We start from the raw sequence: 14757 nt of genomic DNA on the forward strand, positions 1-14757 counted from the left end.
GTAAATTACAAGAACTATATGTCCGAAGTTCAAAGTTTGACTTTGAAACTGCAGTTATGTTCTCATCCAATGTATCTATCGGTTATAGCAATAAAAAAGTCGATTTCTAGCCATTCATGTAATTACAATTTCCTTTCCGGAAGATTTAGTTGGGACTTTTGCGTAAACTGTCTATCGGCACCACAATAGGAAAAACGCTTAGAAAACGTTGTACTCTGAAAAAAAACGCACAATATAAGCAATTGTCCCTGAAAGAACCGCATAGCTTCGGGAATACACATAAACAATCTTAGGTAAAAAGCCAATGTAGAAAAACACAAAAGCTGTTGACTCCGCTACCGCTGGGTTAATATTCGGAAAAAGTGTCATACTGTTCAGTAAAACATGCTAAATGAATTTTCGTGTACTTCCGCTCAGCGACAGCGGAGAAAACTGCTTTCGTGTTTCGCTACTATGGATATTTTCCCAAGATTGTAAATTGACATTAGACAGCTGAGTACCAGGGAATTGAAAATTGTGTGGAAAGCATGTAAGACTCAATTAGTCTCCAAATATATATGTACATGTTGCAAGATATATATTTACAAAACCTTTTCATCTGTGTAGTTCATCTAAGAATATCACAAAGTATTAGTGCGACATTGAGCCTTGATAATTATGATTATGAAAATGTTATCGACACAGAAGGTAATCATCTACCTTAGCAAACGATGCAAGTAAAATTGTTGCAAATAGATTTTTTCATTTTCATTTCTTCGCAGGAGAAACTGACGTGCAGTTCACGATAGTGCAGCTTCACGGTCATCATTTTCAGTCGAATCGCGTTCCAGTTAATCGAACATCTCCGTTCTAGTTTTTATGCTATGATTTCTGTTATCCCATGTTTTGCGTAATGATTTGAAGATAATTACTTTTGAAATATCTACTTAAAATTAAATTGATGTTCCGGATCTTGCAACAGATATGCCAAAGTCAGTGCAATATTTCTGTGCATACTTTCAACGCTCTTAAACGTTCCTGCTTTTACACGGCGCTATAAACTGATATATTGTTTATCTACCGTACATTAAATGATCTCAGCATACAGTATATTTTCTCAGCTTGGCTCATTCATGGTCCCAATTAAAATTCTACAGAAGATTGTAACGGAGTGGAATGAGACAGTTGGATCTTATGCAACATTTCACTATACATTTCTGTCTCCTTCCCTACTGCGACTATTAGGTATGTTTATGTCATGCGGTGGCGACACTGCGTAGATTGAGTCAAATTAGTAGGTCTTTCAAATGTAGAAACTATGTATGTACAACGAAAAATGGCACATTGCTTATTTCCACTCTGGGTAATAAGCGGAGATGGGATGACCGGAATAATTTAAGCGTTACTTTCTCGCATATTCTGAAAATTACATGCGCAGTTTTTCCCGCAACCATCAGACCTTCAAGTTCCGTACTACCTTGGGCTAGTTTACATCTCCAGTAGAGAGCAATCTTAAAACCTGTCCACTTGGAATATTCAGCCACTTTCCATAAAAGGAAGCCCCCTTTTTAACAATTATGCTGTAGTCCTTTCATTCATAAGTTCCTACCAGCCGTGACGCCGTGAAAGTTGACACACACAATAATGAGTTTTAATTTAAGTATCGGCGCTATCTGAATATTCGCAACGATTACCATGCATCGCAATGCATGCGAACAGCTCGTTTTTGGACCAGCTCGAGGCCTACCAGTTCGTCAGCTATGAATGCCATTTTCATACATGTTAACGATACATATCGACGGGTATGCAATGTCTAGTTATATTATTACGAAAACCGCTGGATGTATTAGAGCTTTTACAGATTGGCAGACTTCATTCACATGTCGTATTTTGTTGCCGGCAATGTCTACAGCTTCATTTATTGCGTTCATTTATATGTTTTTTTTTTCATTCATTCATTCCTCCAATTTGTCCGACTCGAGGTAGTGACCTCGAGTATGCTGTCAACTAGTCCAAATCAGGCAGAAAAATGTCCATATGTACTTTGCAAGTATCGTGCATTAATGTACTGCTGTGGGCATCAATAATACACCATATTAAATTGTTCGGTCGAATTAAATGAATAGATGTGATCCCATTGGCAACGAGGTGTATAAATATAGCCGATACCAACCGGTGTCTTACGTGATACAACTTAAATAAACAGTAACAGACTGTTTTTGCATCGGCCAGATTTCCATTTAAACGAAACGTTTCGTATTTCCATAATTTTCTGCTGTTTATGCGGTTAATAATACGCTTTTGTGATGCCCGCAGCGTCGACGCAAAAGTTGTGTGCTTTTAATGTTGGGCATACAATTTGACTTTAAACAAAAGTAAAAGTGTTCACGTGTTGCTCTTTAGTGGTTTGTCTTGATGCTTTATGACACAATGGCGAGTACTTTACCCATGCTATGATTGTCTGATTGCTATATTTGCGCTTGCTATATGTTTACAATATGGCTGTGCTATGGATGGGAACAGCTCGAATAGTTTGTGATTGATGTTGACTTAGTTGACCGGAACAAGTTTTGAGTTTTAGTGTACTAAAATGAGTCTACTCTACTCATGTCATAAAAATGGTGTTGACTCAAACGTAGCATAACCCAATATCTTCCAATATTAAATTGTTTACGGAAACACCACCCCCATTTAATATTTGGACACATTGTTTATTTTTCTACAACGCTTCTAGTTATCGCATCTGAAATTTTTTGACAACAGGTTGTTTTGAAATCTTTCCTTTTTTGCATGAATATTCTTCGGTGTTTTAGTTCTCATGACATTATTTTAATGACCGTCGTTCTAAGCAGCAATTTTAGATTTTAATCACTCATTACTCTGTAATGTCGAAAATGCAAATCGGAACGAATTTGAATCTAATCTAATAATTTGAATTTAAGGTACTTCCAGAGCCGGTATTCGAGAACCAGTATAACCCAAACCGATTCGTATATCCATATGACGAATAAATTGCAATAGTTCTGAGTCCAACTTTTAAGCTTTTCGGGATTGTCATTTTCTATACCGGTTTGAATTTAAAAAAATCATCATCCTGTAATTCCAGAATCGGAAGTTAGAATTGGATAATATTAATTAATTTTGTCTTTGTAGATCTGGCTTTTTTTACAAAACGATTCAGCATTGAGAAACGATTCGATACTGGAACCGGAATTCGAAAATTGGTGTAGCCGAAGTCAGATAAATTCACCTGAGTAGCTGTTTAGTTTACATTTGTTTCAAAATGTTTGAAAATCAGTATAAACATCTTTGAGAAATCGTAGTGCGAATTAAATCCGAATCGAAAACTGAATACCGCTAAAACTGAAATAAGTTAATTTGGTTATGGTGATTAATTTATGTGAAATAGACATTTTTATACTAATCATCCAATATCCCCTAAACCGGAAGTTGGATCTGACTGAAAAGCAAGATGTTTTATAGGATCTTAGAACTTTTCATTTGAATCTTAGATGTTTCTTAGATTTCATTTGAATCTTAGATCGGTTTAGCCTTCTACGAGGAAAATGAGTTACACAATTTTAATTTCGTTTCACATATCATCCTGTAGTTCCGGAACCAGAAATCGGATCCAAACATAATTCAGAAACATTGTTTAGGAGCATACGACTTTTCATATGAATCTGAGTTTGTAGAAAACGGTTGAGTCATCTCCGAAAAAAATTGAGTGAAATTATTTGTCACACACCCATTTGCCGATCTCGATGAACTGATTCGAATGGTATATGGTTGTTATGTTCTTCCAGCATTTATTGCTGTAAGTAGTTTAAATCAATATAATTATGGAATTTCTTTCAACTGGAAAATGCTGCCATCATTTGGTTTACATATGTCATATTCGAACAATTATGTTGCCAAAAACGAACCGTGCTAAAATCGGTCCGAGGCAAAATGTCATGAAATAGGATGCTGTACACAGTCTTTTTGGTACTTAGAAACAATTGTATGTAACAGTATTAAAAAATCATGTTTTACGTTGCTCCCAAGCATTGCTTTGTCATACAGCGCTCAAAACTCCTACTGCTGGAAAAGTCGCTTACACAAAAATATCGATATCTCCGTTAAAAATGGACGGATTTTACCAATCTATGGCTTGTTGGATAGCTATTACCGTGCGGAATCTAAGTCTGGAAACATATTCTGTTTTCAAGGTCAAATGTGACAGATACTGTCAAAAAACTCAAAATTTTGACATAAAACTTCGTATAACTCAAAAAGTAAACATCCGATCTCAAAACCATTCAATAGCGTTCTGGATGACGGAGAGACCTTTCATTTGCGACTAGTTTGATCAAAATCGGTCCAGCCATCTCTGAGATCTCGACCTCTTAGTTGACAACACACATACAGACACAGACACATACAGACACACACATACAGACACACACACATACACACAAACGGACATTTGCTCAGTTCGTCGAGCTGAATTGATTGGTATATGACACTCGGTCCTCCGGGCCTCGGAAAAATTTTCCAAAGTTTGAGCGAATTCTATACCTATCTATATATATATAAATGCAGAGATCATTCTTTGTAATTGCATCACGTAAGAACGGGAGAACGGATTCACATGATTCTTTTTTTGTTCGATCAGTTTCTATCCCCACCGGGTTCGTACATCAAAAAAATTTGAGAAATTCACCGGAAAAGTGGGAAAATCCATAAAGTTGTTTTGTATGGACAATGGAATTTTCCATTGAAAAATATCGAAAATGATTACTAGATCTACGATTGATGTTTGGCGCGCAACGAGATGCTCAGTATTTCGCCGTTGGAGGAAAGAATACAAGATCGTTGTAAAAACGTTCGGCGCGCAACGAGTAGTTTTTACATGTGTGCTTGATCCATAAGATTCGTCATTTTGAAGCACGTGCTTCATAGTTTATGCCAAATGTCTTAATAGTGGAACGCATATGGCTATTCTAGCTATACCGTAAGCAGGATCAAAAGTTCTGATTTCGTTTACTAGTAGATGCAGTGTGTGCAATGTAATCAGTTAGATGAATAATGTTGGCCATCATGGACGTGAGTTGAATAACTCAATAATAGGATTCTGCTGTTAAAATAATGAGGTCAAATACAGGGACGGGTATAGCGTGATGGGTAAGTCGATGCCTTTCACGCAGTCCATCTGGGTTCGATTCCCAACCCGAACATAGGGTCATAAAATTTTCCTGGCTCGAAGAGGTAAATGATCTTAAGTTTGAAACCTCTATAATCGAAACAAAAGAAGAGATTTTCCTTGTATTTAGCATGCTGAAGTTCCATTTCGGGTAAATTTTCAAGAATGGATTACTTAAAAACTGCTTAGGGTGCTATTCATGACATTTGTAAGCGGCTTGAGCCAAATCATTCCATTCTCCTAACGAATTATCAAGTTACCAAATGCTAATATGAATATCATACATGGAGGAGAAGTTGTGGTATGTAAGAACCATTAGTTGTGTGATCTATTATTTTATGCATTAGTTTGAACGATAAGAAGAATAATGGTAGAATCACTCTTCATTTTCACTCCGCTAGAACAGAAGAATTTCTCATTTTTCTAAATAATTCATTCTGATATTGATTCTCAGGACCGAACTCAATGCCATTCGTTAATTTTAGATCAAATATTAAGCAAAATTATGTTTTGGTTCGACTAAAGAGACCGCTATTGATACAATTATTAAACAAATTTAGCGTTCCTGTAAAAGTTAATGGACACAATATGCAATAAAAAAGTAATTTAACCTTTCGAGTGTCCAAGATGAATGTCTTATTTTATTGCTAAATTGTCAATCGAAAATTGATCCTGTGATTGCCTTTCTATGAACATTGATGAAACACAACTAAGTATTATCACCAGACTAGCGGTGAACCAATTTATGGAAAACTGCTCAAAATAATTTGATTCCCTCCTATAATCCCAAGGATTTGCCATTAAATTTTTAAACGTCTTCAGTCTACAATTAAGATTCAAAGGATGAGATGGTGCATTTGTTAAATTTTTTCGTTACAAAAGCTTAAAATTGACATAAAACATTAACGTTAGACAATTTTACTGTCCGAAAACATAAATTTAAAAAAATAATTTCAGACGAGACGAAGTTCGACGGGTCAGCTAGTTTTTTATATTTATAAAAAAGGTATAAACTCCCATTTATTTTTTCTTTGAACTAAACAAAAAACACTACTATTACCTCTATTTTATTAGACTAAACGAGATTCTACCCTCGGCATCCTAGAGCTTAAGCAGTGTGGCATTAGATTTATATTATTTAAAAAAATAAACAAGATTCTTCCTGTTACTTATAACTAAATAAATTACTCAGTCTTCTTGTTTCTGATTGAAGCAAGCATCAATGGTATGAGTTTTTAACGAACCGCATTTAAATCGCAGTTGATGAGCTCGATCTGCATATTCACCACCCACCGTTTCGAAAAGATACCATCATGTGTAGTTATTTCCACCCGCTTGGTACACAAGTAGGTAAATAGTGCTTTCGCTAAAATTTGCATTCACGCCACTTGGTGGAAGTATTTAATAAGATGCTGTCACACTTGTGGTTGATTGAAGCTACTGGATTCCAAGAACCATTTCGACGAAGAGCATTTGCTTTCCGGTTTAGCCGAGAAGAGCGTGATGTTAAACAGGACAGAGATGCATGATTATAATAAGCAATGAACAGTTCTAATTTACTTTAAATAAACTAATAGGAATAATTTGGCACAGAAGATACCTTTTGCACCTCAATAATTCAAAGTTCAATATCCGCAGGAAGATTGTCAGACAACAGATGCTGCATCGCACGCAAAAGGTTGATAATCTTTGCAACGGTCCAGTGTAATGAAAATGGGTGTGTGTAGCTAAGGTCAGCGTACCTCTATTCATCTCAGCTACGTCCTTCATCATATATTGAAACCGTTATTTGCTTGATCTGGTATACCAGTTCAATATATTGGACCATAGGATAAGTTTGGTGCATTCGTTTTTGCTTGACGGTAATATTACTGGACCGAGTAATCCACAAAAATATGTGGTGGATCGACTAATGTGGCGACTGTTGGTACAATTACCCTACTTGTATTTTCTGTTCTTCTTTGAGTTGTATAGCCGGTTCGGTCGAGCGGTTTGTTCAATTCGAAGATCGCAGAGGTCTAACCGGATCAGTCGGAGCTTGGTGGCGAATCTTCACATACTAAGCGCCCTTTCTAACGCTTCATTCTACTGTCACATTATGCATGTAAATGCCTATGTTCACTGTTTCTTCTCAACGCTTGAGGCTTGGTAACAGTGAATAACGGAGCGTATCAATGATTAAAATAGCTCTCTGAAAGTTTTAGCTTGACCACCTCATTTTCATATCGCCGAGGGACAGAGGCTTCATCATCCCAATAAAGTCGACTAATTTAGATACGATAAAATCGCCGATAAATTGTTCGTCTTAACTGCCTAGCAGCGCTGTCGTTTGCGTCCGCGGTCAGTGCTAGAAAAGGATGTTTTTTTTTCTGCTAAGCTTGTTGAAATTACCATTTTTGATTATTTTGCTTTTAGGTAAACTTCGTTCTGGGTGTTCTCCTAAATAGGTAAATCTTGGTGATTCACCTGATATCAGAGCGACTTCGCATGTATAATAAAATCATAAATATTATGCTAAGCAATTGATTAACCCACTTGGCCGGAAAGAATCACAGATTCTTTCCAGTCGAACTAATTCTTGGCTATAATCAATAGACAAACCATAACGGCGTGTGTCTTTTTTAACGAATGCTGTTACATTGAAGGTCCCCTTAGCTGTTGATATAACACTAATATGGGACGATGTCAACGCGCGATCTAATTTCTGTAGCATTTTAACACGAACTTTAATTGGATTTGAGACGACAACTTTTGTTTTTGGTCATGCAACGATTCTGAGAAACTAACTCGTTCGGCTTTCATTTAGTGATATTTATAAAATTCACTATCGGCTCTATTTTTCTAAACATTCTGATGGGTTTTTTCTAATTTTTGTAAACACACAAAACGAATGTGAATTTTACAGGTGACCTATTACTGCATACGATGCAATTTATAATTCTATGAAGACGTAACTTATGAAATGACAAAAAATTCCCTGTGAACAAATGAACGAACTGTATCGCATCTCACCATAATTCTCGTTCTCTGTCAATTACCATCAGTCACTTTTAAATTATATTCTGATAGTTTTGCTCCAAACATTTTTACTATCTACTATTTCAAAATAAAGGGCTATTGTACCAATAGTCATCTCATTAGTCGAGTCGCCATGTTGTTTTGCTGATTACTCGACTTTCAATCAATGAGAATTGTGATAAAATCGAATACAATATCTTTGCTACTGCTCTAGGAAACAAAACGTCTAAAAATAAAAAAAATAGTTCGAAAATTTTGTGTCACTTCTGTCAAAGCGACGCGAAGACTCGAAGCAAATGCACCTATTTTCATCTTGTAATTTTCTCTTTTCCTTTAGTTTCAACCAAGTTGAATAATATAAGTGTTATCTAAGCACAGTTAAACTGTACGTTTGCCAAGTGGTTCTTTTCTAATTGCTATGTACTAACCAGTCGAGACGAAACCGAAGTAGAAAAGCATGATATGTTTTTGTCAAATTAAAAGCCATACAATCGCTTTTCCCATTTCGTCGAGTGTCACATATTAATTACCCTTTCGATTGAAGATGTACAACTCATTCAACAGTCGCATATATTATGTTAACTGCCGTCCAAATCTATATTCACTATTTTTCTCTATTTCTTGTTCCAGGTAATAACTGCTACTAATCGGTAATGATATTTATTCACGGTCGCTGAATACAATGGGTCATTGTCTCATCTTTTGACGGCCATTCGTTCATCACTCGAATCGCCAAGTCGAACACGTACGTATCGGATTCAATTTGTACCGTTTTCACCCACCAATTGAAAACAATTGATCAAAAGGTCGACGGAAACCGATTTTGACCAGTGCTGATGAACCACTACTAACCTAATTTCGGTTTTGGCTGACGGGGTTAGAAGGGATTCCAAATGCTGTCCACAATGGGATTTCTCTTTTACTACTAATTATCCTCTGCATAGTTTGAAGTTTTTTTACGAACTTGGATCACTTTCATGGTCAGCTCGAACGTCGGGTTTACGAGACCGTATACCACTAGACTAGCTTGAGCATTTACACTTTTTGTGTCTCTCATTGCATGAATGAAAGTAGAATTATAAAAAACCATTCAATTCCAACTGCGATTGTCGTCGTTGAGTATTTAGAAATTATTACTGATACGATAGAAAAAAGGAACTGTTATTATTACTGTATTCCGTTCAATTAAGGTTGAACTTGAACTAGTTTAGTGGAAATTATGGAGTATTCACTTAGCTTTCATAAATGCATTGTTAGTGATCCGAAACGGGAAACTAGCGCGACGGAAATATTTTGCTATTAAATATTATTATTTAATAGTTTGTGTCTTCACAAAAGTTGTTTACAGTCAACGGACGTCTTTTTTATGTAATAGGTCATCAGTGTTGTCCATGCTTGGATTGAAATCTGGAATTTAACTTAATTGAATTTTAAAATTATTGAACTTTACAACAAAGTTTTAGGAAATTGTATTTTGAGCAACTTTGCTGAAGAAGTTACTTTTTGCCTTTCTCATATAGAAAGGTTATGCAATCACTGTGAATACCGACTTTTGAACCGAGGCCCGGAAAACCGTCTGTCATATACCATTTGACTCAGTTCGTCGAGTACGCAAAATGTCTGTGTGTATGTAACGTTTTCTTGCACTAACTTTTCTCGGAGATGGCTGAACCGATTTTCACAAACTTAAGTTCAAATGAAAGGTCCTGTGGTCCCATACAAAAATCTTTTCAATTGATAGTTTTTATCAGTAGACGGTCAAACAAATCGATTTCGATTATTCCTTCAAGAATCGAAGAAAATTATTTTGAAGAATACCACAGTATTATATATGATAGTATGATTGATATGACAAAGCCATCATTACACCACTAGGTGGATTGAAACAGGTTTTATCTCTTCATTTGATTGAGTTATATCTATTTTTCGGAGTAAAAGTAGGATGGCTGTTAAAAAATTACTTTGATGCGGATGCGACCAATTCTGTATAAAATGTGCAAAACGACGAATGTAACAATTAGAGATTCTCTTTGTTTACTTTCTCTTTCGATTATTGCGAAATATTCCTGCAGTTTTCAATAATTTCTTCAGTGCAGATTGAAAGATAATAGCTTTGGTTATTATTATCGTTCAATAATTGGAGAGAAGGATTGCTGAGAATACCGTAGTCAGATTCAACTTCCGGTTTCGGAGATACAGGGTGATTAGTATATAAATGTCTATTTCACATAAATTAATCAGGTTTATCGGGTTAGCAGATTTGGATAGTCGATAACCAAATAAACTTATTTCATTTTTGGTTGTATTCAGTATTCGTTTCGGAAGGCACTCAAAAATTTAATTCGCACTACGGTTCCTCAAAAATGTCTACATTGATTTTCGAACATTTTGAAACAAATGTAAACTATACAGCTACTCAGGTGAATTTGTGTGGCTTCGGCTACACCGAATTTCCAGTATCCAATCGTTTCTCAAAGCTCAATCGTTTTCTCAAAAAAGCCAAATCGAATTTCAGAAACAAAAGTTCAAATTAAAATAAATCCAATTTTATCCAATTCTGACTTCTGATTCTGGAATTGTGGGAAGATGACAATCTGGAAAAGCTTTAAAGTTGGACTCAAAAATATTGCAATTTATTCGTCATATAGCCATACGAATCGGTTTGGGTTATACTGGTTCCTGAATACCGGCTCTGGATGTACCTTAAATTACCCTAAACTCTAAAGTGAAAATTGCTTCGACATATCATGGAATGTTTAATCGATTGTTACACTTTTAGATTCAAATTCGATTCGATTTGCAGTTTCGACATTACAAAGTAATGAGTGATTAAAATCTCAAATTGCCACTTAAAACGACGGACATTAGAATAATGTCATGAAAACTGAAACACCGAAGAATATTCATGCAAAAAGCACATGCGGATTGATAAAAAAGGTATCATCTCACTGCTAGGTGGATTAAGCACGTTTTTCGTTCTAACTTTTGTGAGCAGTTCTACGAGAAAATTGTAAGGAAAGGATTCTTAGTGTCACTAGGATCGTATTACCAGCCATGCAATGGTTCTGTAAGCTATGCATCGGCTTCGAAGTGTTGAAACAGAAGATCGAATTCCACGGAACGACTTTGCTTTTTTGTGAGCAGTTCTACGAGAAAATTGTCTTCCGAAGAGTTTCAAGCTAATTATTGCCCACAATTTTGCTGCTTATTTTTTTAAATATTATCTGCTATTAAAAAGTTATGATTGTTTTTTTGTATGTATGTATGTATGTATGTATGTATGTATGTATGTATGTATGTTTTTTGTTTGCTACGGTTTGGCGCTTAAGAGTTAATTGATTTTTCGTAAGGCTTTTTTCAATGAGTTACAAAAATAATCCCATCTCAGATTTTTCATATAACTTCCCTTACTTTATGATTTTTCCTTCGATTTGGCCTCTATTGAACATTAATATGAGAAAGTTAACTAGTTTTTGATTAAAAAAACAATCATAACTTTTTTTTTGGTCTTCAAATGGTGAGATAACTAAGTCCTCACAAGTTCCTATCTCATGCCTCCCCGAGCGTCTGATAATCAAATTCGGATCTACTGTAAGTCTACCCGCATACACTGGTAATGCCTTGAACTGATGGTGGCTTCAGACATACTGAAGCCACCATCAGTTCAAGGCATTACCAGTGTATGCGGGTAGACTTACAGTAGATCCGAATTTGATTATCAGACGCTCGGGGAGGCATGAGATAGGAACTTGTGAGGACTTAGTTATCTCACCATTTGAAGACCAAAAAAAAAGTTATGATTGTTTTTTTAATCAAAAACTAGTTAACTTTCTCATATTAATGTTCAATAGAGGCCAAATCGAAGGAAAAATCATAAAGTAAGGAAAGTTATATGAAAAATCTGAGATGGGATTATTTTTGTAACTCATTGAAAAAAGCCTTACGAAAAATCAATTAACTCTTAAGCGCCAAACCGTAGCAAACAAAAAAGTAATTTTTTAACAGTTTGATGTAACTCGATCAAATAAAAATATAGGAAAGTAGCCCGAATATAAAACGATAGAAAACTAATATCAAAGTAATAGCTCTTTTTACTATAATTGCTTGTTAAGGCATTTTTTTTTGTTTCCATTATAGAGGTTTAACATTGTGGTCATTCACCTCTTCGGACCAGAAAAGTTTTTTGACCCTATGTGCGGGGTTGGGAATCGAACCCAGTTGGGATACATCACGCTATACCCGATCCCCCAGGCATTATTTTTATTTTATTATTGAAATTTCAAAATACTTCTTCAATTTGATATTATATTTTGTTTTGCTATTATTCCGTTTTTTCTACATAATATAACTTATGTAGATTATTTTATCATATAGAATTTGAAAAAAAATCAGAACTTTAGGAATGTTAGTTGGACACTTATAATTGGACACGATATTGGAATTCTCAGATGTTAAGAAAATGAAGATGTTAGAAAATAAGTTTAATTTCTGAGCATAAGTTTTATTTTAAATTTACGCAACTTGACCACGGAGTTATATTTTTCTCGAACCGACTTGGACACTACAGATTTTTACCCCCATTTCAGTGAAATCTACGTAGCCTAGTTTCCATGTGTCTACAATAAGTGACGATGGTTATAAAACACCGAATTTCGGTCTTCGTGGTTTATTAAATGGTTCCAACCCACCAAGTATGAGTATCTAGTCAAACATTCATTTCTACCTGTATATTTTTTCTTATTCATAGCGTGTCGAAATCGGTCCATATACCTATTTGAAAAAAAGTGTAATGACGGAACACCCAAAAAATCTCATCAACGTACTAAAGTGTTCCGATATTTCATCAACAGCTCATAAACTGTCGGCATCACCTAGAAGCACGTCAACATCTTTACAGAAACACCTCTTTCACACTTTTTTCGTGTGTAATGATTTAGTCTCTTTGCTCCTCAACCCGTTGTTGGCAGCTCGTAATCGGCCGACATTAGTCATTAATCGCGAGATTAGGTACCTATCTACGTGTTTTGTATGTGTTAGTAATTGCTTTATAATAGGTGTAAAATCAAGCCAACCATAGATGCTATTCAACAGCATCCAAGCACGTACCTTGCCTTGTCTACGGACAAAGCGGAAGTTATCAAAAAGTTAACCATTTGCCACACCAACCTCGTCAAATAATTGTGCGTCAGATTGAAAATCTTCGTGAATTTTATAGGTATTGTCTTCTCAACACATTCTTTCATCAATGGATAATCTTCAATGATTAGTATTACATCAAGTTACTCAATTTCTTCCCCCACAACGAGGAAAGAATTCAATATTAACAAAGAAACAGCTAAGTGTTCATAATCAATCTCTGTCAGAGCAATAGTATATTTTAATGACTGTGAACGTTTAGCTTCAAACGCAAGCATTGCCAGGATGTCGAAAAATATTATAGTCTCACTTGTATTTGTGTCATTTTCCAACACGGCAATTTTTTTACTCTACTGGTCTAACACGAAACAAAACTCCTGCCCTCACTTGACCCGTTCCGAAACAAGTTTTCTCAGGGCCTTCCTCACCGTTTGGCCTGCGAACGATGCAAATGGATGGTTAGGGCGAAATTTGTGTGACGTTGCCGAAATGTTTGGTATGTAAAAAATGCGTGCTTAGCGCTGCACCTATCTCCTCTTGCAGGGCGGTTCATTCCTGATGATGGAGGTTGTTAACGGCAGCAACGTTAACAAGGTTAAATTCTATTAGCTGAGAAGATCATCATTAGCACGGGTCCAATCTTTATACTATTCGAACGGCAGTAGTCGATGGAATTCTAACAATTTACATATGCGAAACCAATGCTGCGGAATGTTCTTTTTCATTCATTATTCAGTCGAACTGAATACGTGATATGGCGAGAACAAATATCACGGCTCTAGGATGTTCGATTGACTTAGTAAAGGTGATCCAGAAGGTGCGTAGGTAGCCATGATTTATCGACCATATCATATCTCGGAAATCTAAAACGTATTTTATGAGATTTTTTAAATAAGTTGACTGCTATTTAAGACTAAAAGTGATGCATCAATATTGTTAATTAACATGAGATAAAATGTAACAATGGAAATGATATATGAATTTATGTAAATCAAACTGTTACATCAATTTTTACTGCTTATCAAAAATTTTCTATTTTATGCAATTTAGCCTATCAAAAATCGAGATCTTCTTCATTGATTTGAATGAGATTTGAAATGCAATCTTATATCACTTATATGCATACTTACATCGCCTATATGCATATAATTCCAGAAATTTAAACATGAAAATCAATGAACTGGATTTTCTGTTGATTTGCGTCGTTTAAACAAGTCAAACGTTATTCTAAACATATGAAAACAGTGATTCTAAATGAAGTATATAATTTAATAAGGCATACTGTTAGTTATTGAAAGAATGGATATGTATTATTAGTGGTAGTAGGACCGTAGCACCTAGCCATGCAATGATCATGTACGCTTTGAATTGGTTGCGAAATCTATTGTAATAGAAAGTCAATTACAGCATCGAAATGTAGTACTATGACATGACATTTT

General features: G+C 35.4%; 1 protein-coding gene across 6 annotated transcripts in view; it reads left to right on the forward strand.

The window, feature by feature from the left end:
- LOC131439583 (semaphorin-1A) overlaps nucleotides 1-14757 on the forward strand; it is a 125517-nt gene that overhangs the window by 57806 nt on the left and 52954 nt on the right. For 3 of the 6 annotated variants that reach the window (XR_009231147.1, XM_058610770.1, XM_058610772.1), the window contains exon 3: nucleotides 8813-8927. The exons of the other annotated variants lie outside the window; for them this stretch is intronic. The gene's annotated coding sequence lies outside the window, so the exon portion shown is untranslated. The remainder of the gene's footprint in view (nucleotides 1-8812; nucleotides 8928-14757) is intronic. 6 annotated transcript variants of the gene reach the window in all.

Source organism: Malaya genurostris, chromosome 3, assembly GCF_030247185.1.
Source record: "Malaya genurostris strain Urasoe2022 chromosome 3, Malgen_1.1, whole genome shotgun sequence".
In the NCBI taxonomy this organism is placed as follows: Eukaryota; Metazoa; Arthropoda; class Insecta; order Diptera; family Culicidae; genus Malaya; species Malaya genurostris.